The sequence below is a fragment of the Zingiber officinale genome, chromosome 8B (genome assembly GCF_018446385.1).
Source record: "Zingiber officinale cultivar Zhangliang chromosome 8B, Zo_v1.1, whole genome shotgun sequence".
NCBI classification, from domain to species: domain Eukaryota; kingdom Viridiplantae; phylum Streptophyta; class Magnoliopsida; order Zingiberales; family Zingiberaceae; genus Zingiber; species Zingiber officinale.
In genome coordinates, this window is record NC_056001.1 from 45,216,297 (window position 1) to 45,243,104 (window position 26,808).

The window sequence follows — 26,808 nt, forward strand, 5'->3', positions numbered from 1 at the left end:
ACTAAAGAATTAAAGTTTCGAGCTTTCGGTTGTTGGAGTAGTATTACAACATCGTAGAGTCATCTTTTAAGCAATGCGCAAGAGAGAAGATCGTTGGAATGAGTCTCTCTAAGGTGTTAGTCAAACCCTCCTTGTATAACCCTGTCTAGGCCCCTAGTCTGGTCCCTGGGCTCCCCCATCAAGCTGATGTGGCTGTACCTCATCGTAAGTTTATATCTGAAACTTTTTCCAACTCCGGGCATCTGGACTATAACGTAGGTTGACCAATCTGCGTGTGCCACCTCAGCACCTGCTAGTCGCCCTCTCGGTTCCTTCTTGGGCGCTTGGACCCAATCTGGGAGCCTGGGCCGCCTTTTCCAGCCAACTTTCATTTTCATTATTTTGCATCATAGAGTTAGAAAAGAATAGACATAATATAATTTGGACAGTCTCGAGACTGTCTGGTTCTAATTTTGGATTTCTTAAAAATCCTAGGTCGAATTGACGTTTACAGTTCTTTTTACGGGGAATGAGTCCTTAACTAATCCTCTTAGGAAAGTGTAATTGATGTCAAACCGGTCCTCCAAACCCTTTGGGTTTTTGCTCAGTATCCGAGACTTCAGGACTTTCTGCTAGACATCCGAATCCCGACTCGTCCAGTTTTTCGCCTGGTGTTCGCAACCTCCAGAACTTTCACCTAGTGTCCTCGATCCTAGGATTTTTGTTCGATGTCCTCGACCTGCCTTGACTTCGCTCAGTCCTACAGACCAGGACTTCCTTACCTAGCAGTAACTAGGACTTTCAACTTGCCTAGTTTCCACTATGACTTCTTTGCCTAGCTTCAACTAAGGCATTCACCTTGCCTAAGATCACTTAGAACTTTCCGGTACACTTAGTCAGACTTGTTAGAACAACAACAACCCTTAACTTTAAACCCTTTATTATTATCAAAACTTAGGTTCGATCATCTGGTACTTCTTACACCAACCGTAATGTGGTTTGGAGACATCGCTTCTACCCCATGACTTAAGATATGTTCGGTGCATCATCTCTAAATAATCCACCTTTTAAATGAAACAATGGGGTAAACCTCTACAAAGATAAATAATACATCATTACAACTTAACAAAATGATGAACTTCAAAGCATTGATGTAACAAATAAGTAGGATTGTTACTTGGAATCCTTGATCTAGAATTGATATTATATTATGAAACTCTTGAGTAGAAGCCCACTTTACAATTGCATTATTGCACCATGAACCTTCTAATTAACTAATGATTATAATTTACAATTCAAGTTAAACCAAGCTTCTAGATATCCTTTAGAAGTAAGAAAACCACTTGACAAGTGTAACACTCACTCTCCCTCTAAATACAATGAAAAAAAAAACCAAGGAGAGAAAAGATTAGCAAGAGCAAGACAAAGATATATGAAACATTTAAGCTTGCAGAACTCTTGCATTGCTTTAAGGAATCACAACAATGGGGAGAATATTCGAAACGCTCTGTCAGAGCTTATATACCTTTGATTTCAATATGAAAAGTTAATTTTCATACCTTCAGTTGACTAATTAAACTAAAACTTCAACTGATTAATCTACATAAACGTTAAAATTAATGCCAACATACATTGTTGAGTCAATTGACCTAAATATTCAATTAGCCGAATAATAATGTTTAGTCAAGTTACTAAGGTCATCCAATCGAATGATCTCAAACAAAAATATTTTATTCATCAAAACTCATATTTCAATTGATTGAAATAACTAATTCAGTCGAAAAAGTGCCACAAGAGTCAAGACCATCAAATTCTAAAATGCAGTGTCATTATAGAATGGAGAATGCCGACTAGTACTCCATCACTGGTCTCCTAATGTCCAACAAAATATCTATTGGCATAAACCAGAATTCAAATTTTAGTCACCTAAAAATGCTAAGTCCTACTAATGTACCTGAAACAAAGGGTGACCAAACAGAAAGTTCATTTTGGACAACTAACACAGGTAGATCGAAAGCACACAACTTTGATTCATTCAAAGGGTTCCTCATTGTTGGAACCTTCTATCTCACTAAAGCCACAATTCTTGCATGCTTTTTTTTATCCACCACATGGTCAATTGATAATCATATTTATTAGCCCCAACTATTGCAAAAGACGAATACGCTCGTCCCCAGCGCCCCCGTCAATTCATCCCAAGGTCAACACGGAGGAGGTAAATCACGAACGACTACTAGTCTTTGGAATAGTGATTAGCACATAAAGAAGGTATTTATCTCAGCTTTGCCGAGATTCGAACCCCAGACCTTATTATGACAACACCTCATGCGCTAACCACTAGACCCATCCGAGGAGACTAATAATTATTTATTAACCACGTACCACTTTAGCTGAGTCCGTGGGGGCTAATAAATATTTATTACCATATAAACAACACGCACATACATCTTGATAACCATATTTATTGCCACAATTGATAACCATATTTATTACCATAGAAACCACACACACATACATCAGCTTCATTGTTCTGGATACGTTGATAGAATTTGTGTACCTAACATACTATGTTGTACCTAACATACTATGCTGTATCCACTTAAACAACTAATTAACTCTATTGATTGCATAACAAATAATAATATATCTTTTTTGTAAAGCTGAAACACTGCCACCACTCTTGCTCCTGCTACAATTATGAATTGACCAACAAGGAAGAGTGTATGTGGTGATGAATCCAATAGGAAAAAAGAGAGCTAGCACGTTTGATATATGCATTGTTGCAAGTAGAAATCAGTAATTAATAATGCTTTTGAGTATTATGTGTGTTGTGGAATGCACACATCCACAAGTCTTGAATTTAAGGACTAATAGGAAAACGCCTCTGCTGGTATAGCGAGTTGGTACTCAAATAGTGTTTGTCATTAAAAAAGCATGGTTCAATTTCCGTTGTGTATAAATATTATTTCGAATTATCTCATCCCCCAATTAAGAAGGCCGTTCGACTTAAGACTAATTAAGATCCCATGATTTACCTCTTCTGTAATGTATAGGGTCATTCTAAGAGGTTCCTAAAGTAACAGCTTCACTTTTTGATGCAATAGTTTTTCTAAAGTAGCACAATGCATCAGGCACATCATTATGTCAAACTATGAAGCAATAGTTATTCTAAAGTAGGACAATGCATCAGGCACATCATTATGTCAAACTTGACCTCCATAACACTACAAATATCATGAGATGTAGAAATACATGGAGTCTACGTTGATCAAACAAGTTAAGTTAGGTTTTATTGTATTTAACCCAGTGTCTAAATGTGTAGGAACATAGGAGCGAAGACGTCAAGTAAAAGACGCAATTAGCGAGAAGGACGACATGGGAAAGAGCTGACAAACTCGGTGCGTCTGAGGGACGAGGAGCTGCGGAAAAGTATACCGACGGACGAGAAGGGAGTGTGCGGTGTTTTTAAGGGACGAGAAGCCGGAGCGAAAGATTGCTCAAAGAGCAAAAGACGTAGCTGTCCGAGGAATGAAAAGTTATGGAAGAGTATGCTGGCGGACGAAAAGGAAGCAAGCAACGATTCTGAAGGACGAGAAGCCGGAGTGGAAGTTTGCTAGAGAAGGTCGGAAGTTCGGTTTGGTTGAGCCCTATTCCGAATGGCCGAAATCACCCAAGCGAGCGGAGCCGGAGCGGAAGACCCGGATCGATGCGAGCGGAACCAAAGCAGAAGACCAGGGCCAAAGCTGATTTTTGGCCCCGGGGCGCCCGGACCTGGTTGGGGCGCCAAGACCAGTCCGGGGCGCCCGGACTGGGGGTGCCCGGAACCCAATTTTTAGCCAATTTGACGTGGCGTTTGAACGTTGCATCAGAGATAATTTTATCTCATTCTAGGTGTCTGGAACCCTTCCAGACGTCCCGAGCAGGGCTATATAAACAGTCCTGCTCCGTAAAAAAAGCAAGAATTACAAAGTAACAACACTTGTGCTTTAGTTTGTCTGTGTCTAGCTTTCTGATTCTGTGCGTTCATTACTGTAAGAGGCTTCTCCGTCCAGAGGAGATTTTTAGTACGCTTTTTCATCTGTCTTGTTTTAACAACCTCCTCGGTTGTAACTAAGTAAATCTATTGAGCCTCGTCTTTTTAGTTTATTATTATTTCTATGTTTATGCAAGTGTTTTAATTAAATTATAAGTTCGAGAAAGGTCTTTTTTATTTTATTTTTTGCATGGACTATTCACCCCTCCTCCCCTCAATTGATCGCCAAGGGTCCTAACATGTCATCATATACATGATGTTGCCACAACAATCTTGTGCTTTTCTCCTACTCTTGCTCCTCAATTGGATGCCCTATCATTGTCAAACCATAGCATTTTATCATGGTTGTCTTCCCGACCCAATGCTCAACCTCTTTTTTTTTTTAATTTATTTTTGTTTCCTTTGTAGACTAGTTATATATTTTTTATTCTAATTTGCACAAATGATAAACATTTTCTAGCCTTTGGAGAAATCCAAGATAAAGAAATTCTCTTAGAAAAAAAATAAAGTATAACACCACTATAATTTAAATATTTTATAAATAATCATTATTGGAGGTCAATTTTTTGTGTGTATAAGTTGTATTTTAAATTTATCCGACAGACAGACAAATTAAGAAAGAAGATTCTCTACTTTCAGTATTAACCATATAAAATAATTTAAAATATTCTAAATCACTTTAAATCAAATCATTATACTAGACTAACAGATTCACGTCCGTAGCTCTGAATTTGTCTGAATTTTCCTGATAGCTCATTCCATTTTCCGAACCAACAGCAGCAAAAGGCATATTACATTTTTGTTGAATTCTAGTACACATTGTGATACAAGTTCGCATTTTTGCAATCTAGCAGCGTCGTTGCACCTTCTTTTACAGAGCCAATGATTGACGATCAAAGATAACTAAATTCATACTCGAACAATTGCAAATACCGAATAGTTCTAGTGATGATTTTGTATGTACCACAGCAGCTAGCTTTCGCTTTCACATTGACACCCAAGAGAATGCTTGACACAGGCAGAAGAAACATGCAGTAGATTGGCCTCGGTTTATTTGTCCGATCGGATTCTTAGCTTGCTCGGCTCGTTCTATCGCTCAAGTGGCATTGCTTGCGAACTGTTCTTCACGATCTGTCCTGTCGGGCACTCACTCGTTCAACCATTCGCTCACTCGGCCGACCACTTGCTCGGTCAGCTCGCTCGGCCTCTACGTCCGCACGCTCGGTCGGTGTCTTGCCCAATCAATCTTCGTCCGTCCAGTTAGCCTATCCGCTCGGCCTCTTTGTTCGGCCAGCACCAGCTCGCTCGACCTGTCTGTTCGCCCGATCGACCTCTCGCTGGTCGGCTTTTTGTTTAGTCGAATTTGCTCGGCCTTACTACCCGATCGACCTCTCTGCTGTGCGACTCACACGCGGGGTTGGTTGCTCACCCACACGGTCTAACTGCTTGCTCGACCTGTTTGCCCGATCGACCAATCCACTGCTTACCCACCCCGGCCATCAGTCTGCTCAGACTCTGCTGCTCGGACTCGGAGCTCGAATCTCACTCACGAATTAGCAGAAATTAAAAGTAGAAGGCTGTCAGCCACTCAGTCATGCATGCCTGAGCTTGCATAGCACCGCGTAGGGCCAGCTGCTCGTTCATCAAGTATGACAAACTCCGCCTTGCAATGACGGTCGAAAAGGATAAGAATACGGTATGGATTCTTCTTTTATCCACCAATGATTTTTTCAAGGCTTCTTTTAGCAGTCCATTGGTGATTGTCGTGTAAGGTTTATTGTTTTTCTTTTATCCTTGGACTGTCAAAGACTTAGAGAAGTGCTAATAGATTTGTGAACCAACCAAAAACCTCCAACTATTCAAGGTTGTAACTTGTGAGGAAGCAAATAGATTTGTGAATAACATTATCTAATTAGGCCTTCACAACGTCTACTCTTTCATTCAATAACCAAAAAAGAAGATATCATTAAGATACCAATATTTTACACTTGATATGACAAAGAGGTTAATCGAAGGCTAATAAGAACCATTTACAATCGTAGCAGAATATTGGAGGGCATCCTTTAACAGAAAGGAGAAGAAATTGATTCAAGATGCAGCTTGAGGAAATTAAACAAATATATGTAAGTTGATATTGAAACATACCTTGGAATACTATTTGATAGCATTCTTGAAATCCTTATCTCTGAATGCAATGCCACCAAATATCTTCGTGTTCAGCATCTGTTTCCCTTGTTGTGTCCATTCTTGAAAGGAAAGTTGCACAAACATATGTAATGTAAGATTTTGCAAGGCTCCATTGCTCATGAAACCAAATTCCCCAACTATTCTACAAAAATAAAGGCAGGAAAAATAATTCTGCAAATCAGCACTATTTCAATTAAAAAGTACTTTCATACATATATGTTAAAATTATTATCCTGTCTACACAAAGTTGAAAAGTTTTGGTAGCACTATTTTCATTAAAAAGCACTTTTATAATAATAATGTTTAATATCATGTTGCAGCAAAGGTTTACAGAATGATACAGTTTCGATATTAGATCGTGTCATGTTGATACGAGGTTCGATACTTTATATATATTAATCATCACGCACACAAGTTGCATGTGTAATATAATGCATGAATACACGTAAATTGGTTTCCCAAACCCATAAATTAGACTTGGTAAGGGTGTGTCAGGCTCATGCAGTAATATAACACAAGGGCAACGCTCGAGAACCCTATCAACAAGCTACTGTAACAAACATTCCCTCATAAAAAAAACAAAATTTAATTTTTGTATCAGATATTAAACTGATAAGAACAGATATTACCCTTGATCTTAGCTAAAAGACAGAGAAATATATATTTTCTAATGTTGTCGGCTCAAGGTATTTATAAAAGTTTCTCTACTTCCGGTGTTGATAAACATAAAATATGAGACTAATGTTATGTTTACTCTAGAGTGTGGATGAGGAAAGGAAAGGAATCAACTATAGAGGAAGAGAAAAGAAAGGGTGAAGAAATCTTTTCCTTTGCACACTTATTTACCTTGATAGAGGAAGGTGAATACTTATGATGTAATTTTGTAAATAAAAAATGGTGCATGCGTCATTTTTTTTAGTATATGGTGTAATTTTGTGAATGTAAAAGGGGTCCATGCGTCATTTTTTTTCCCGTCCGCTGCTTTCCGTCCGATTTTGAGATGATCGATTTTGGCTCCAAAATTATCCGCTGATGGATTGCGTTACTTTTCCTTCGAAAAATTTTAATGAAGTAAATGGCGGAAACTTTTCCACCGTGGAAACTTTTCCTTAATTTTACTTTCCACTCTCCCAAGTAAACAGAGCCTAAAGAGAATCAGGACAGTGTATATTTTTTATATAAAAACAACTAGAGAAAATTACTAATAAACCTTAAAAATAATTTTAGTATGAAAGAAAAAAGATATTAAAGTAATTTAATTTTAAGTATCACCAAAATTAGTTATTAAAGAATCTAGATTCTTAATTAAATAGTAAGATAAGATATATATAATTTAAAAATAAATTATATATTAATTTTATAGAACTTAGACATCGTACCTTTCTCAAAACTTCTGAAATAAAGGACAGGTAATCTAAAATATTTTCTAAGCGATTGAAGACTTGTATTAATAAAAATATATATTTTTCAATCTTGTATTAATAAAAATATATATTTCATATGTTTAGAAAGTAAGAATCTAAACATAGAAAGTTGTTAAGTATATTAATATTCATGATTTTAAATCTCAAATTGTTTCAAAATAAAAATATATATATTATCTATAATAATTATATAAATTATTTATTTATTTGTTTAATATACATTTATATAATTATAGTTTATAAATATTATAAATAATATATATTAAATATTATAGTTTATATATATAGTTTATATTGCATTATAAAATCAAATTTATTTTAAAATTTTCTATATTTTTAATTTTTTTAACAATTAAATATTTTAGAATTATTTATAAAAATTTAAAATTATTTTAGATATTTTTATAAAATTTTAATCTATTTTTAATTTATAAAAATAATTTAAAGTTTGATTTTAAAATTATTTTAAATTATATAACTATATATTATATAAATTATCAATTTTTTTACTTTATTTTATATATTTTAAATAAAAAAATAAAAAATAAAATTATATATTATAATCATATTAACTAATTAACAGTTTATTTAATTAATTATTAATTTATATAATATATAATTATAATTTATATAATAATTAATTAAAAATTAAAAATTAGAAATTATATATATAATTTAATTATTTAATTAAAATTTTTAATAAAATCCTACTTTTTCCTTTCCACCTTCTCCCCCTAGCGATTGTGATTTTTTCTTACCTCGCAGAGCTAATATTTCGTTGATGCTTCCAGATAAGTCTTCATCTCTAAATTGATTCCTTCTTCCTTCTTTCGTGTGTGTCACACACTCAATGATACATGCAAAATTATTACACGTGTTGTGCTGGTGACGGAATGGTAAAAACCATTCATGTTTCAGAGAGTAGGACTCGAGATTTCATTGTAACATGACTTGATCTAAGAAAGCCATTTACTCCAAGTTGTTTGTTTGTCATGGATAAAGCAGCCGAGGTACATGCTGATGAAATGATTTACAACTTCAATTTAGCCAAGAATGCCAAAATTAAAAAGGTTCAATATAAAAATTGCTGGTAAATGAGTCATACTCAGATTCGAAAACCATGAAGCAAATGATGCTGTCACAGGATGTACCAGCCATCCAAACTGAAGTAAATGGGTGCGCCAAAGAATAAGCATATTAACAGAACTGAACCACAGCCAAAATTATCAACTCGTTCTGGGATTTCAGAAGGCCCTCAATGAAAACCAAGGAGATATCTCTCCGGATTTGGACTAGAACAAGTGAAAGACCAGTCCGAGTCTCCGACTCAAGTGGAACTTCTTTTGCTGCAGACATGTATAGCAATATTGCATGAATTCTTGGACATCTCTCCATATGCCCAGCCAATAAAAATAGCTGTGAACATGATATAATCTTCTAGTATCCTTCATAGCTTTGTTCATGAACAGCTGGAATGAAGCCCTTCGGGGCACAGCGTGATGCTAAGAAATCCAACAAGCAATTTCTCATTGGGTAGAGATGTGATTACTTTGTTTGAGGAGTAATTTGTGTTGTTGTAAGATGTTGAAGATTTCATGGAGATGCAAATAAGTGTTTCATGAAAGTATTCCATGAAGGATCGACTGTAAATTAATATAGCATCAAAAAAAAAAGTACAATTTTCATAGAATTGGTCTAGACAATCTTCATTTATCAATTGACAAGAATGTGGATGGCGCATTGTAAGCCCTACTAGCATCGCTAGGAACTTAAAATGTCGATGACAAGTTTGAAAAGGCATCTTTTAAATGTCTTGTTTATGAGTAGATGTCTAGTCCAATGAAGCATCACATGCCATACAATTCATTCAGTAACTCATCAATCATTGGGATGGGAAAATTTATCTTTGATGGCTCATTTATCAACGTAGAACTTCCATGTCCCATCTTGCTTTTGCACCAATAATATAGGATCAAATGTTGAGCTGTTGGATCATATTAACCTTATTGATGCCTTTCAGCAAGTAGGTGATTGATTTCATCTTTTGTAACAGAATGGTTCATAATTGTATCTTTCTAGAAGTTGCTGAGTTAAAACTAATCTAAAAAAATCCACTACTTGCTTGCAAAGAAAAGCAAATCTAAATATGCAATTAAAGATAATTTGAAACTTCCTTATCACTGTGATTATTTCAGAAGACAGAAGTGAAGAAAAGGAGAGAAGGATGCAGGGGAGGAAGCCATAAGATTTCTCAGTGATGAGAAGGGGGAAAAGAGATGATAAGGCATGAAAGCAGAAAATTATTTCTGCTATCAATCCATCACCTTCTTTGCCAAACCCATCTTCCGGGATTTACAGGCCAAAAGGTCCACATTTGATGTAATCAACAACGAACACCGTAATGGATCATGGAGGCAAAGGACATCATGGTCTTTTTGACCATTGTGTAGTTCTTCCTTCTCTCCCACTCATATTTGGGAAAAAGTAAGTTGACCCAAATTCTTTCCACACGATCAACTGTGTGGACTCTCTTCCATCAACAATCCATCAGAATTATTTGACAGACAGGGAAATCTATTTGTAAACCTTCCGTGCCACATCAGTGACAGCTACTACATTAGTGGTTGCTGCTGTATCGGTATTATCACCAAATTCACCATAATCTAAACTCCAACTATAGATTGTCAAAAAAAGTAGCATCATTATAGTTTTCATGAAACTCACCTCAGTTTCTGCCCCTTCTTCGTCTTTGTAACCTGTCTTGAGCAATATATCATGCACAGCAGTTGGATCCATCTTTGCACAAGCCTTTCCAAGTGGTTATAGCATTGTTGGCAGCACCTGTTGTGTCTTAGTTATGCCCATTAGAGTATGTGATGGAATCTGCATTAGCAATAATTGGATGATACATTAGCAATAATTTGGAGGGATTTCCCCAAACATTTGAATAATTATACACATATGAAAATACTGATCTTTAACAAATAACAGTTTGCTTGCAAAAGCTCTACCTCTTTCTGAGTTTGAAGTGGAGCTACAGAAGGAAGAAGAAACTTAGAATTAGGTCGATCTCTAGCCTCAAACTGTAGACATTTTGAAGCAAGTTCCACTAGTTTTATAGCATCCTCATTAGCATATTGCACATCCAGGGATGAATTCATTATCATCAACATGCTCTTTCCTCTTATCAAATCTAGTGTCTGACAAGAGCAAACAAAAAATCAGTTTGTTCATAATCAAATAGTATTAGACCAATAAATAGTAAATTTTCAGATAATCAAATATATCAAGAAAATAACTTGAGATTTATTTATAAACAGAAGTATTAAGAAATACAAATAAAATTGAATTAATTGCAATGTACGCAAAAAATCATAAAGATAAAATAGATCATTGTCATTGAGAAAAATTATGTAAGATATCAGTAAACATATAAATATGAGAATGTAAAATGAAATGTACCAATAAAAATTCAATGATAGATAGATTTAAGCCTAAAGAATAGTACAAAATGGTATTTCAATGATGAAGTCATCAGCTAAAGTAAAAAAGGAAGTCGTACACGAATTAAATTTATGCATGACATAAAAAAATGGTATCTACTTGCTCTCAATTCAATTACTTCAATTTGCAACATAACAAGTAAGACACTTTCCAAACAGGAAAACTAGCCATATACATTAAAATCGTATTAACTTCTGAACCACTTGCCAAAAAATACTTGTACTGAATACATATGCGGAACAAAAAACAGATGGATACTTAAGTTGACAACTAATCACTCACATGGAGAACCATTTTGAATCTCCATGATGTCATAGGATACAAGATTTTTTCAACATAGCAACATGGTCAACAACAACAACAACAACCAAAGTCTTATCTTACTAGCTGGATCAGTTATATGGATCCATCCTTTTACACCATTGAACTCTATCTCCCACTATATCATCATTTATACTTAAATAAATTTTATCTTATTTTATTTTTACTAACCAAGTCTTTTTTTATCTTCCTCTTCTTCGTTTGATATGTGTATTTGTCGTAGTTTCACATTGTTAGTACCCCAAGGTAGTTTTGATGTGATCAACCAAATCAGGTTATGTCCTGTTAGTATTTAACCCCTGTGTCTAAATGTGCAGGAACTTAGGAGTACAGGAAGTCGAGCGAAGACACAGCTAGAGAAAAGGACGATAGAGGAGAGAGCCGACGGACTCGGTGCGTCCGAGGGACGAGATGCTGCGAAAGAGTACGCTGGTGGACAAGAAGAAGGCGCGCGGCGTTTCCGGGGGACGAGAAACTGGAGTGGAAGACTGCTCGAAGGTCGAAAGTTGGATTCGGGTGAATCCTATTCCAGATGGCCGAGATCACCCAAGCGAGCAGAGCTGGAGCAGAAGACATGGACCAATGCGAGCAGAACTAGAGTTGAAGGCTGGGGCAAAAAGTCAATAGAATGTTGACTTTCTGAATCCTGGCGAGGATAAAAGTTACCCCGTACTTGGAACCCTTCCAAGTGTCCCGATCAAGGCTATAAGTACAACCCTAGTCCCAGAAGCTTAAAAATATCACTTGTAATTGATTTCTTTTCAGTCTTGTTCTGTAATTGAGTGCCTCAACTACTGTAAGAGGTTTCTCTGCCTGAAGGATACATTAGTCAGTTTTTCATCTTCCTTAAGTTAACACCTCCTCGGTTGTAATCAAGTAAACCTTTTGTGTCTCTTTCTTTCTTTATTTAGTCTCTTATTTCTTTTATGCAAGTGTTGATTCTTATAGAGCTATAAAGTTCGAGAAAGGTTCATTTTCCTTTGCAGGGCTATTCACCCCCCTCTAACTGGCCACCTAGGGTCCTACAAGTGGTATCAAAGCAAGGTTCGCTTCAGGAGGACTAACCGCCAAACGAAACACACAAGATGACCTGACCGAGCATCTACCCACTGAACTTCGAGGGGAAATTCGCTAGCTGGAAGAAAAAGATGGAAGTATTCTTTAAGATAGATTTTGATTTACTTTTAATAATGAAATTCGATTTTGTAGCACCTGAGGGTAAAAAAGAATACCAATGGACGAAGAAGGAGCAAGCCAACTTTGTGGCAAACGACAAAGCAGAGTTTCACCTGCTTAGCGCTTTACCACCTCAAGAAGTCAACCAGATCGGAGCTTACGAGTCAACCAAGGAGCTTTGGAAGAAATTCCTGGAACTACACGAAGGGACTTCGGAGGCAAAACTCGCAAGACGGGATCTACTTAGGAACCAGATCAACAACATCAAGTTGGAAGAAAGAGAAACTATTGCACACCTTCACTCAAGAATAAAGGACTCATCACCGGACTCACGAATTTCAGGGAAAAGGTTAGCAATCGAGATTCGCTAAGGTACGCATTTAACACATTCCTAGGACTACTGAATGGGGATCATTAGCATATGCTTATTATATATCTCAGGATCTAGAATCAAGTACTTTAGAAGAAATATTTTTAACTTTTGAAGTCCATGAAACGAGATATACAAATCTGAAGAAGAAGCCAATCCAGACCAAGTATAATCTAAAAGTGACGTGGGATGAAACGTCGTCCAAATCAGTGATAGAAGCTCTCGCCGGACTTGCGCTAGTGGCAAGTTACCAAGAAGACGAAGACGAAGCAAGCTCGTCTGAAATGAGCATTGAGAGTATCGATAAAGGGGGAGCGACATCGAAAGAAAGTAGCACTCCAGGGGAGCTTCAGATTATGGGATTGACAAGGTAAGTCAGGTATGATCTTTTCCTCCTGACAAGTTATTTCAGTTTATAAAAATATATCAAAAAATTACTGTAAGTTATAAAAATAAAATAAGGAATTAAAATCAACCTTAGCTGATTCTTGTCGATTAGAAGATTTCGACAAAGTAAAAATTGAAAATGAAAAATTAAAAAAGGAAATAGAAAATTTGAAAATTCATGCATGCTCACATATTCAACATGTTAGGAAATAAAATGGATTAAATTGGTACTTTAAATACCACAAGGGTCAAATTAGAAAAATATCATAAAAATATATTCCTAAGAAATTTTTGATTAATCCTGTAGGAAAAAATCTATTTTGGATTCCAAAATCATATTTAGATTGACTGTTTTTAGACTTAGGGATTTCAGAAAGAAAATTAAATGTTTAATTTCTTTAAATAGTTTTGTCTAGAAGTGGTTGTTGTTCCAATAACTAAGAAGGCCTAGTACCTCGCTATAGCCTGAAAGTAAATTACTGAAATAAATGTTTAATTGACTAACTGTGAAGCATTTAATTATTTTAACTAATGCTTTAAATTATTTGTCAAAATTTTTGTTAGAAAAGTTCTTATAGTTAAAATTTATTTAACAAAAGTCATATTTGTTAGAGTTATTTTAGTAATTTATTTTTTTATATCTAAACAACTCTTCGAAATATTTTTATCGTTAGAAAATTTACTATGAATTAGTTATCCAAATGCAAAAAAAATTTTAAAAAATTCTGCTTAAAACTCAACTTTTTGTAATTAACCTTTGTTAAATTTTTTCAACAATTAAAAGAGTTTTTTAATTTATTCCTTAGACTTTGCATAGTTTATCCCATTTTAATACGATCAAAGGGGGAGACGAGAAGCTTAAGTCTAGGGGGAGGGTAATTTAATTTTTTGCATATTATTAATTTACCAATTTGATTACCTTGTTATCATTTGTTTTTGTTATTACCCTAACTTAACTTGGAATTGCTCACATAAAAATGGGGGCATTGTTAGTACCCCAAGGTAGTTTTGATGTGATCGACCAAGTTAAGTTATATCCTGTTAGTATTTAACCCCTGTGTCTAAGTGTGCATGAACTTAGGAGTACAGGAAGTTGAGTGAAAGACGCAGCTAGTGAAAAGGACGACACGGGAGAGAACTGATGGGCTTGGTGCATCTGAGGGATGTGGTGCTGTGAAAGAGTACATCGGGGGACGAGAAGCCGGAGCGGAAAACTGCTCGAGGAAAAGGTAGAAAAATGGGTTCGGGTGAGCCCTACTCCGGATGGTCGCGATCACCCAGGAGATCGGAGCGGTAAAAGAGTGAAAGGAGCCTGGAAACACTGCTAGAGGCACCTTCAAAGGGAATTGAAGGCACCTCCGAGGCGCCTCCGCGGCGCCTCCGAGCCTCACTGTGGAAGGTGTCTTCCATGGCTGGAAGGCATCTTCAATGAACAGTACGAAGGCGCCTTCTAGCTCTATGGAAGGTGCCTTCGACCAGGCTGATTTTATCCATTGCCAAAGGATAAAGTTTTATCCTTTGGCGCCTCACTAGAGGCACCTTCCAACCCTATGGAAGGTGTCTTCAAGTCATAGATAAGATTTTCTAGGGGCTATAAAAAGACCCCTGGACCTAGGAAATAGGACACAACTCCTGTATTCTTTTCCTAGCAATAGTCTGAGCCATTAACGAGTATAAGAGGATTCTCCACCTTCACCGAAGGAGATTTTTAGAGCTTTTATTTGTCCTTAGAATAACAACTACTTATGTTATAATCAAGTAAACCCTGCGTCTCTTCCTTCATTTTCTTGTTGTTTATTTTAATTATACTATTGCTGCTAATCTGAGTTGAACGATCGAGAAAGGTGTTGTTTTACCTTTTGACAGATAAAATCATCTCCCTCTTGTTGGCCGTTATCAGTTCCAACGCCCTCGTGCAGTTCTATGAGCTTGTACCAAAGTTCCTTTGCGTTTTCGTGTGGGCCGACGCGGTTCAGCTCTTCTTTTGTTAGTCCACACTGAATTGTGTTGAGAGCTTTGAAATCGATATGCACCTTTTTCTTTATTTCTGGATTCCAATGTTCCGGAACCATTGGAATTTTGGCGTTGTTGATGGGAGCTTTGTATCCTATAGTAATGCTAAACCACTAGTCGAAATCAGTCTTCAGGTACACCTCCATCCGCCTCTTCCAATACGGGAAATCGTCACCATTGAATAGGGGAGGACAAACGATGATGTACCCTTCAAGTTGTGTCATTTCACAGCTGTAGAAAAAAAAAAACTAAAACGAGGTATCAAGACTTGGTCTTGGATTAGCAGTGTTTGAGATATATTTAAAAATGTAGAAAAATTTGAGAGATGTTGCACTAATCTCAAATTAAAACCGAATAAAAAAAATATCTGAACAGGTAAAGTTTTACCAATTCAAATAGAATGCGAAAAATAAAAAAATCAAAAAATAATTCCCCCAACTTGATTGGTGGTTGCACCAATTTAGAGCAGAACCTGCTCTGATACCACTTGTTGGATCAATCACACGTGAGAGGAGGGGTGAGTCACTGGTTTTCAAAAACTCATTTTCTCATTTTGAAATTAAAGTATACGAATGCAGCGGAAAAACTAAAAAGAACGAGAACACAAGAAGACACGAACGGTTTACTTGGTTTGGAGTCTTTGGTGACTCATACTCCAAGACTTAGGTCTCGTGGACCTATCGATGGGTAATCCACTAAAGGCATCTTCCAGTAACTCCGGAAGAGGAAATCGAGTACAAAGTAAATTGAACAAGTGCAACACATTGCACTTGTCCTTTTGTAGTAATTAATTACAAAAGTAAATTACCGACACTTAGAGATTAAAGTGGGAGTGCTTGTGTCGATGCCAGTCTTCCAGCTGCGATCGAAAGTTCTCAGAGTAGTCGTCGGGTGCAGCATCTTTGCAGTAGAGTCGTAGCAGGAGCCCAGAGCAATCGGAGCCTCAAAAGAACGTGTAGTAGCTTGAATATTGGTTGTTAATGGTTGCTTGGTCGAGCCTACCTTATATAGGCTGTGGAAGGTGTTGGTGCAACCTTAGGTCAAGGTTGACCTGATTGACCTGACTCGAGTTGACCTGACTCGAGTTATATTTTGATGTTTAACTTAGGAAGATTCTTGGTGCAACCTTAGGTCAAGGTTGACCTAGTTGAGTTGTATTTTGATGTTTGACACTCGTGAGAGAGTTCTATTCTTGATGTGAGACAAGAATAGATGGTTGGGAGTTTATTGGTCCAACCCTAGGTCAAGGATTGACCTGGTTGACCTGAAAAGTCCAAGTATGGAGACTTGGCACTGGGAAAGTCCAAGCAGGGAGCTTGGCACGCAAAAAGTCCAAGTATGGAGACTTGGCACTGGAAAAGTCCAAGCAGGGAGCTTGGCACGGGAAAAGTCCAAGCAGGGAGCTTGGCAAGTGGGAAAGTCCTAACTGGGATGTTAGGCAGTATGGAAAGTCCTGGTGAGTGAAGCCAGGCAGTGGGAAAGTCCTAACTGGGATGTTAGGCAGTGTGGAAAGTCCTGGTGAGTGAAGCCAGGCAGTGGGAAAGTCCTAACTGGGATGTTAGGCAGTGTGGAAAGTCCTGGTGAGTGAAGCCAGGTGAAAATCCTAGTGAGTGAAGCTAGGTGAAAGTGGAAGTCCTGGTGAGTGAAGCCAGGCAGTGGGAAAGTCCTGGTGAGTGAAGCCAGGCAGTTGGAAAGTCCTGATGAGTGAAGCCAGGCAGTTGGAAAGTCCTGGTGAGTGAAGCCGGGCAGATTGGAAATCCTGGTGAGTGAAGCCAGGTAAAAACCCTAGTGAGTGAAGCTAGGTGAAAGTCCTGGTGAGTGAAGCCGGGCAAGGAAAAATCCAGATGGATCAAGGGTGATCGGACATCTGGTGTTGAGAAGGTCAAGGGAGTGACCGGATACTTGACACGAAGAGAAAAGTCCAAGTAGGTCAAAGGGATTGACCGGACACTTGGTAGGGAGTCTTAGCAGGTCAAGAGAGTGACCAGATGCTAAGCATGAGATACCAATAGGTCAAGGTTGACCGGATATTGGTTTGGAAGACTTGGAACTTGGTTTGGGCAAAACCCAAGCTCTGGATCGATCAGTGGATCGATCCAGCGATACGCTGGGTATCTGATCGGTCTGGTGACCGTGTATGTTATCTGATCGGTCTGCAGACCGATCAGAAAGCGAACAGAAGGCAAAGAGAAAAGGAGGGGATCGGTCTGTGGACCGATCCACATGCACCCTGATCGGTCCACAGACCGATCAGGAGACGATCAGAGAACTTGGCCGAGTTCTCTGTGAAGAGTGCTGATCGGTCTGGTGACCGATCAGCACAGGTACTGATCGGTCCCCAAGACCGATCAGAGAGGATCTGGACACGCACTAGCCATTGCGTAGCAACGGCTAGTTTCTTCGCTGTCTTCTTCACAGGTATAAAGGGGTCGAGAGCTGCTGCTGCACTTTCTCTCCTTCCTCTTCTCTTCTGCTACCGAGCTGCTGGTGTGCTCTTGAGCTTTGCTGAGCTCTCATCGCTGCTGAAGCTCTGCGTGAGTTTCCTGCTGGTGTTCTAGCTGCTGGATCTGAGAAGCTGCTGCTTCATCAAGGTTCCAGTCGACAACAAGAGGCAAGCAAGTGTTTTACAATTTCTGTTGTTCTTGTTTGTTGTCTCTATTGTTGTACTCCTTTGTTTGCTGTTGCAAAAGACTGTGGCGAGGTTTCTCCACCCATAAGGAGTATTTATTAGCCGGATTTCCGGGGATTCATCCACCGACGGATTGACAGGGCTCGTCCACCTTACGGACACGCCGAGGAGTAGGAGCCCTAATCTCCGAACCTCGTTACATCCTTGTGTTAAGGTTTGGTTTTCTTCTCTTTCGTTTCTTTGTTGTATTTTCCGCTGCGCTAACCTGATTTGTAGAAAGAAACGAGCGATTTGGGGCGGCTATTCACACCCCCCCTCTCTAGCCGTACGAAGGATCCTAACAAGTGGTATCAGAGCGAGGTCGCTCTTCATCGGATCAACACCCGTGGGAGCAAAGCTAGAGAATGGATCTCTATGGAGAAGACGTCACCATCCCACCCTTCTACGAATGCGGCGACTTCGCGTATTGGAAGGTAAGGATGAAGTACTTTCTTATGACTAACATAATGAATTGGTTTTGTGTACAAGAAGGCTTTTCTCCTCCGGTGGATAGGGAAGGAAAACCTCTTGAGAAGAAGGAGTGGACCGGAGAACAAATTCACAAATCCGAAATCAACGAAGAGGTAACGAAAACAATTGAATTTTCATTACCTACTAATATTTTGTGTAAGATAGGTAAATACAACAATGCCAAGGAGTTGTGGGATAACTTGGCCAAGTACCATGAGGAGAGCTCCACTTCAAGCCATGAAGAGGAGCATAGTGAGTCAAGTAGCTCACATCATGAAGGGAGCGAATTGGGAGTTGAGGGCTACTCAACATCCAAGGAAGAAGAGGAGGAGAGTTCCTCTTGCTCAAATTCGGAGCAAGAAGAAGAAGTTTTCACCTCCGGAAGGGTTGAAGAAGAAAGCTCATCTCCACCCTCAACCCTAGGTAACTCAAGCAATTTAAGTTCAATTAAATTACACATTATGTGCTTTGAGTGTAGGGAACATGGACATTACAAGAGTAAGTGTCCAAAGAGGGTAAGAAAGACTCCACCGGCGCCAAAGGTCAAGGAAGCCGGAGTCCCGAAACGCAAGGGCAAGGAGCACATCGTGTGCTTCCAATGCAAGCAAAGGGGACACTATAGGAGCCATTGTCCGAGGGGGAGGCAACCTCACAAGGGCAAGAGACCGGGCACAACGATAGGGGGAGCTAAGGCAAACCCTAAGGTAACCTCTAAGTTTCATTATTGCAATTCTAATAAAACTCATGCTAGTAGTTTTGTTGCAATTGTTAATAATGATAAGCATGTTAACTTTAGGAACCAATACATGTGCTTAGGAGCTAAACATGTTAGCCTAGGTAAGGATAACACTAGAAATATCAACCCTAGGATTAACGCTTCTAAAGTTAAGGAAAACCTAGGTAGAAATCCCAAGAAGACTAGACACATGCCTAGGAATATCTCAAGAGAAAATGACAAATTAAAACTTGAGGTATTAGAGAGAGAAAGTCAAGTCTTGAGGTCAAGACTTGATAATTTAGAAAAGGCTCTTAAAAACATGGAGAAGTCATCTCTAGGGTTTAAGAGTCAAAATCTCAAGTCCAAGGACAAGAAAGGTTTGGGTCACAAACCTAAGTCCCAAATGGTCAAGCCCACTTACCACAATGTTCCATTCGATTATGGAACAAAACCTAGGGCTAGGAAGACCATTACCAAGGTTACAAGGGGAGTCACCCCTATAGTTGACCTTGACGAGACCCAAATGACCAAGGCTTCAAAGCCTAAGAGGGTCATTAGGAGGGTTGCTAGGGAAGTCATCCCTAGTGAATATTTAGTGAACCCAATGAGCTCACATAGATATTGGGTTCCTAGGAGCATCTTCTCTACCCCATAGATGGGTTAGAGAGTGTCAACTCCAATTAGAAGGGTAGTTAACCCAACTTTGAGGAAATTGACACTCAAGGAGCATTTTCAAGGTTTTGATAACCTTTGAAAATGAAAAAGAATTATTATTTACTCCTTGAAGAGTAAAATGTGTCATTATGGAAAAGAATGATCTTATTTGGCACAATTTAAGAAAACCTAGAGAAATACCATAATTGGGATTTTGGTTTTCTCTTAGGGATATATGGGCAATCTAGGGTTAGATTTTAAGTTAGCTAAGGCTAAGGATACTTAGATAGGGAATTTAGGTATTTTATTTGTGCTAACTTGCCATGATTGGTTGTCATATGCCATGCCATGACATCATATTTAGTTTATTATCATTTGAAATGTCATGATAATGCTTAGGCTAGTTTATATGTCATGCTTTATTTAAGTTTTCAAACTTTATGCCATGACATCATGACATTGGCACATGTTTTTACTTATGATATCATTATATGCCATGTCATCATCTCTTGCATTATAATCAATGAAATTGATTTAAGGACAAACATATAATTTGATATTGAGATCAAATTGGTGTTTAGAAAATGCATGAGAACTTAGCCTAAGTTGACCTTAACCCATATCTCACATCAAATTGACTTGAATGTGTTTTGATACACCTTAGATGTGTGTGAGATATTAGGATCATGAGTTAGGATCAAGGTGCATTGTCCTTGTACCTAGATGACCCTAATTCAAGAAATTAAGGATCATAGGGAAAGCTTGTGTACAAGTCATGTACATCTAGCCCTAAGATTATGGTCCTAAATTCAAATGGTTTTAAAAGTATTTTAAAATTGATTTGAAAAACCTTGATGAAGCTTTCCTAGTGATAGCATTCATCATTGAACATTGTGATACAAAGTTGAGTTAAACTTGAACGATTTCAAAGTTTTTGAACTTTGTATCAAGATTGAAAAATGGAAGTTATTTTCATAGAAAACTATTTTTCCATGATAGTATATGTTATGAGGAATGTATCCTCAAAATTTCACAAGTTTTCGAATTTTCTGTAATTTTCTGTGAGTTTCTGAACTTCTTCCGGGGAGAAAATCAGAAGTTCTGATTTCAGTGGCTAGATCGGTCCGGGGACCGATCCAGGGAAGATCTGATCGGTCTGCGGACCGATCCAGAGTATTGTGGATCGGTCTGCAGACCGATCCAGTGAGTTCCAGTAGCACGAGTGCGATCTGGTGAAGGGCTGATCGGTCTGGGGACCGATCAGGGCGTGCCGAATTTATGATTTTTTAGCTGTTGTCTGAAATTTCAGTTATGGAAATGGTGTTTTTGGATTTCTAAAGGTTTGGAACTCACAAAGACATTGTTGGTGCAATGGTCAAGGGGGAGTTGACCTTTAGGGGGAGTTTTACCTAATTGTCAAGGGGGAGTTTTTACTCCTTAAGACTTTTGAGGATTAGTGATATGGGATTGTCACTAAGTTGATTGTTGAGTTTAGTATCAAGGGGGAAATTAAGAGTTTCAATGAAAGGTATGGGACTTTCATTAGGAAGAAACTCTTGACCTTGATACCCTCCTTTTTCTTTTTGATGTGTGTCAAAAAGGGGAGAGTGTTCATTGAAGAATTATTGGAGAAACCCAAGTTAGGTTATCGGGTTAACCTAAGCTAGGGGAAGAATGTCAAGGAATGTTCGAGGAAGAACATTGGAATTCTTTTTGATGTGTGTCAAAAAGGGGGAGAATTATTGGAGAACCCAAGTTAGGTTATCGGGTTAACCTAAGGGGAGAATGTCCAGAGAATGTTCAAGGAAAGAACATTGGACATTGGAAGATGGTTGGAAAACCTAAGTTAGGTTATCGGGTTAACCTAACTTGATTATGGGTTTTGTCAAACATCAAAAAGGGGGAGATTGTTGGTGTAACCTTAGGTCAAGGTTGACCTGATTGACCTGACTCGAGTTGACCTGACTCGAGTTGTATTTTGATGTTTGACTTAGGAAGATTATTGGTGCAACCTTAGGTCAAGGTTGACCTAGTTGAGTTGTATTTTGATGTTTGACACTCGTGAGAGAGTTCTATTCTTGATGTGAGACAAGAATAGATGGTTGGGAGTTTATTGGTCCAACCCTAGGTCAAGGATTGACCTGGTTGACCTGAAAAGTCCAAGTATGGAGACTTGGCACTGGGAAAGTCCAAGCAGGGAGCTTGGCACGCAAAAAGTCCAAGTATGGAGACTTTGGAAAAGTCAAGCAGGAGCTTAGCAGGAAAAGTCAGCGAGGGAACTTGGCAGTGGGAAAGTCCTAACGGGATGTTAGGCGGATGGAAAGTCCAGTGAGTGAAGCCGAGCGGTGGGAAAGTCCTAAGCGGGATGTTAGGCGGTGTGGAAAGTCCTGGTGAGTGAAGCTGGGAAAGTCCTAACGGGATGTTAGCGGTGTGGAAAGTCCAGTGAGTGAAGCGGTGAAAATCCTAGTGAGTGAAGCTAGGTGAAAGTGGAAGTCTGGTGAGTGAAACCAGGCGGTGGGAAAGTCCGGTGAGTGAAGCCAGGCGGTGAAAGTCCGATGAGTGAAGTCGGGCGGTTGGAAAGTCTGGTGAGTGAAGCCAGGCAGTGTGAGTGGAGAGGCAGCGGTAAAACCTAGTGAGTGAAGCTGGGTGAAAGTCACAGTGAGTGAAGCCGGGCAGGAAAAATCCAGATGGATCAAGGGTGATCGGACATCGGTGTTGAGAAGGTCAAGTAGGTCGAGGGTGACCGGATACTTGACACGAAGAGAAAAGTCCAAGTGGGTCAAAGGTTGACCGGACACTTGGTAGGGAGTCTTAGCAGTCGAGAGTGACCGGATGCTAAGCATGAGATACCAATAGGTCAAGGTTGACGGATATTGGTTTGGAAGACTTGGAACTTGGTTTGGGCAAAACCCAAGCTCGGATCGATCGGTGGATCGATCCGATCTGTTGGTATCGATCGGTCGGTGGTGATCGAGATAACGATCGATGGCTTCGAGGTTCTTGATCGGTGCGGACCGATCAAAAGCGAAGGCAAAGAGAAAGGAGGATCGGTGCGTGGACCGATCCACATACCTGATCGGTCCACAGACCGATCAGGAGACGATCAGAGAACTTGGCCGAGTTCTCTGTGAAGAGTGCTGATCGGTCTGGGGACCGATCAGCACAGGTACTGATCGGTCCCCAAGACCGATCAGGCTTCAGCCTGATCGGTCCACGCACTAGCCGTTGCGTAGCAACGGCTAGTTTCTTCGCTGTCTTCTTCACAGGTATAAAGGGGTCGAGAGCTGCTGCTGCACTTTCTCTCCTTCCTCTTCTCTTCTGCTACCGAGCTGCTGGTGTGCTCTTGAGCTTTGCTGAGCTCTCATCGCTGCTGAAGCTCTGCGTGAGTTTCCTGCTGGTGTTCTAGCTGCTGGATCTGAGAAGCTGCTGCTTCATCAAGGTTCCAGTCGACAACAAGAGGCAAGCAAGTGTTTTACAATTCCTGTTGTTCTTGTTTGTTGTCTCTATTGTTGTACTCCTTTGTTTGCTGTTGCAAAAGACTGTGGCGAGGTTTCTCCACCCATAAGGAGTATTTATTAGCCGGGTTTCCGGGGATTCATCCACCGACGGATTGACAGGGCTCGTCCACCTTACGGACACGCCGAAGAGTAGGAGCCCTAATCTCCGAACCTCGTTACATCCTTGTGTTAAGGTTTGGTTTTCTTCTCTTTCGTTTCTTTGTTGTATTTTCCGCTGCGCTAACCTGATTTATAGAAAGAAACGAGCGATTTGGGGCGGCTATTCACACCCCCCCTCTCTAGCCGTACGAAGGATCCTAACAGAAGGCGCCTTCCATAGCCATGGAAGGTGCCTCCAATGAGGCAAGTTTGATCTTGAATAGCCCGGTGCTTATCCATGACTTCGGCCAAACTTTATCCCGCGGAAGGTGCCTTCCATAGCCATGGAAGGCGCCTTCCATAAACAGTATGAAAGCGTCTTCCATCAAGCTTGAAGGTGCCTTCGGACACTGTTCATCCGAAGGTAATTTTTTCTCTTAGCTCTGCAAAATAATGTTAGTCTAAAATACCCTATAAAATAAGTATTAGGACAATTTAATAATAATACAGAGTAGTAATTAGTTCCTGTCCTCTCAGGACCAGGAACTTGTCAAGGTCTTAGCTTAGGGATCCCAATCGATCTAAACTGGACCGACGCCTATTGTTCCTTCAACCGGGGCACGTCTTCACTTGGTCACTCTCCTCCAGTGACTTACCTTAATTTACCAGTTTGTCAGACATCCAGTCAGCCCGTCGACCTGTCTGGACTTCATGCCAGCTATCTGGTTGACCCGTTAACCTAGTTGGACTTCTTTCCAGATATTTGGTCAGCCCGTCGACCTATCTAAAGTTCGTACCAGCTATCCTATCGGCTCGTCGACATAGTTGGATTTTGTACCAACTATTCGACCGGCCCGTTGACCTAGTTGGATTTCCTGCACACTTAATTAAGTGGTTAGATCAAGATAGAACCTAACTTAACTTACTTGTCATTCATCAAAACCCGGATTAGACCGTTAGTACAAACCGCACCAACAACTATCAAAACAAATAACTCAACTTCGACTAGAGGACCCAACATCCTAATGCAAGTAGAAAAGTAGACTAATAAAAAAAGCCCTCGAGTGTGCACTGCCAAGTACAAGAAAGCTCATCTATCAAGTCCCTATGTCTCCTAATTATCTGTACCATATGGATCTAGTGAGTCTAAAGACACAACAAGTTCTACCTTTTTATAAATAACATCTATTCGCATTTAAGAGAAATATTTGATAAATTATCATGTTAAATATCAACGGAGATTAACCTCTGACTTCAATTTCATGAACCTCCAAACTACCCTAAATTAACATTCAATTTTTAACCTTTGTTATCTTTTATTTTACTTGTAAGATTCGTAAATTACAAGAATTCATATCATCAAGTGTAGCTCCTTTATACCTTAACATCTAATTGTTTAGCCAAACATTTCCCTAGTATTAGGTTGGTAAGGTTTACCGTGTTGGGACCGAAAAGTAGCTAGAGGGGGAGGGGGGTGAATAGCTCGTCGCGTGCTAGGTGCTCGTCGTTGCTTGTTTCTTCAAAGATGCGCAGCGGGAATACAAGAAACAAACCACACAACGCTAACAAGGTTGGTTTACTTGGTATCCACCTCACAAGAGGTGACTAGTCCACGGATCCACACCTACTCACGCACCCTCCACTAATAAAACCCTCCTTTATGGTAACTACCAAAGGCGAAGAAGCCCTACAAGACTCTCAATACAAGAAGAAAGGGAAAGGTAATGAAATACAAGCACAAGCTTACAATGAGTACAAAAACCCTAACCCTAGCTTTCTTCTTCTTTGCTTTTGGTCCGCCTCTTGACTTGGAAGACTCCAAGAACCTTCAAGAACTGGCGATCTGGAGCTTAGAGAGAGCTGCGGAGGAGCTGGTGAAGATCTCTGTTCTCTCGTGGAAATGCTACCGAAGGAAATGAATGCCTGCGGCTTAAATCGATGCCAACGGTTGGATCTCGATCGATTGGATTGCTCCCAATCAATCGGGGAGGCTTTGCATCGATCCATGGATCGATCGAGAGCGCCTCTGTGCTCTAGAAATTCGCCTGGATCGATCGGCTGATCGATTCAGGGCTTATCGCGACATACAGCATCTTCCCAATCGATCCACTGATCGATTGGGACCTCTGGATCGATCAGCTGATCGATCCAGAGGCATTCTGTGCGCTCGCGACTCCCTCCCAATCGATCCACTGATCGATTGAGACGAAGGCTTCTCGCAGGGACACCCCAATCGATCGACCGATCGATTGGGCTCCAGCCAATCGATCGGCTGATCGATTCGGCTTCTGGTTTTTGCCCAAAACCAAGTCCCAAGCCCCCAAACCAACATCCAGTCAATCCTTGACCTATTGGTACATCATGCTTAGCATCCGGTCACTCTTGACCTGCTAGGACTCCCTTACCAAGTGTCCGGTTAATCCCTTTGACCCACTTGGACTTTCACAAGATGTCTGGTCAACCTTGACCCATCTGGATTTCTCCGTGCCTGGCTTCACTCACTAGGACTTCCAATCTGCCTAGCTTCACTCACTAGGACTTCTCTTCTGCCTGGCTTCACTCACCAGGTCTTTCACCTAGCTTCACTCACTAGGATTTCCTCACTGCCTAGCTTCACTCACTAGGTCTTTCCTTCTGCCTAACATCCCAGTTAGGACTTCTCTTCTGCCTGGCTTCACTCACCAAATCTTTCACCTAGCTTCACTCACTAGGATTTTCCTTACTGTCTAGCTTCACTCACTAGGTATTTCCTTCTGCCTAACATCTCAGTTAGGACTTCTCAATCAAGTATCTGGTCATCCTTGACCTACTTGACTCTTCTTCAATCAACCTTGTATTGTCAAACATCGAAACCCAAAACAAGACTCAAGCTTGGTCAACCAGGTCAACCTTGACCTGAAGGATGTTGCACCAATAATCTTCCTCTTTTTGATGTTTGACAATACCAACACTATCACTTACAATGCCTCATGTAAGTTAGGCTAATCTCATAGCCTAAACCTTCTTCATGCCACTAGGTAATGAATACATAAATTAAGCCCTTCATTCTCCCCCTGAGAGGGCAAACTCCCTCTAGGTAATAAAAGCCTAACTTACTCCCTTTCATTCTCCCCCTATTGGCACACATTAACAAATTCACTTGTTGAAAACTCTCCCCCTGAAAAGTTCCTCATCGTTGTTCACAACTTCACTCGTTGTGATCAACACGATAATGAAATTCCCATACCCTTCATTATCCTTAGCCCTACATTCTCCCCCAATGTAGGCAAATGCCCATCCTTGAGCATTATCCACTTGAAACCACTTG

The 26,808-nt window shown here is 39.7% G+C and overlaps 2 pseudogenes; both read right to left on the reverse strand.

Annotated features, from left to right (window-relative positions):
- Nucleotides 1-6,028: 6,028 nt before the first annotated feature.
- Nucleotides 6,029-26,808, reverse strand: part of LOC122013749 — a 46,622-nt pseudogene continuing 25,842 nt past the window's right edge.
- Nucleotides 6,681-6,861, reverse strand: LOC122018163 (annotated as a pseudogene).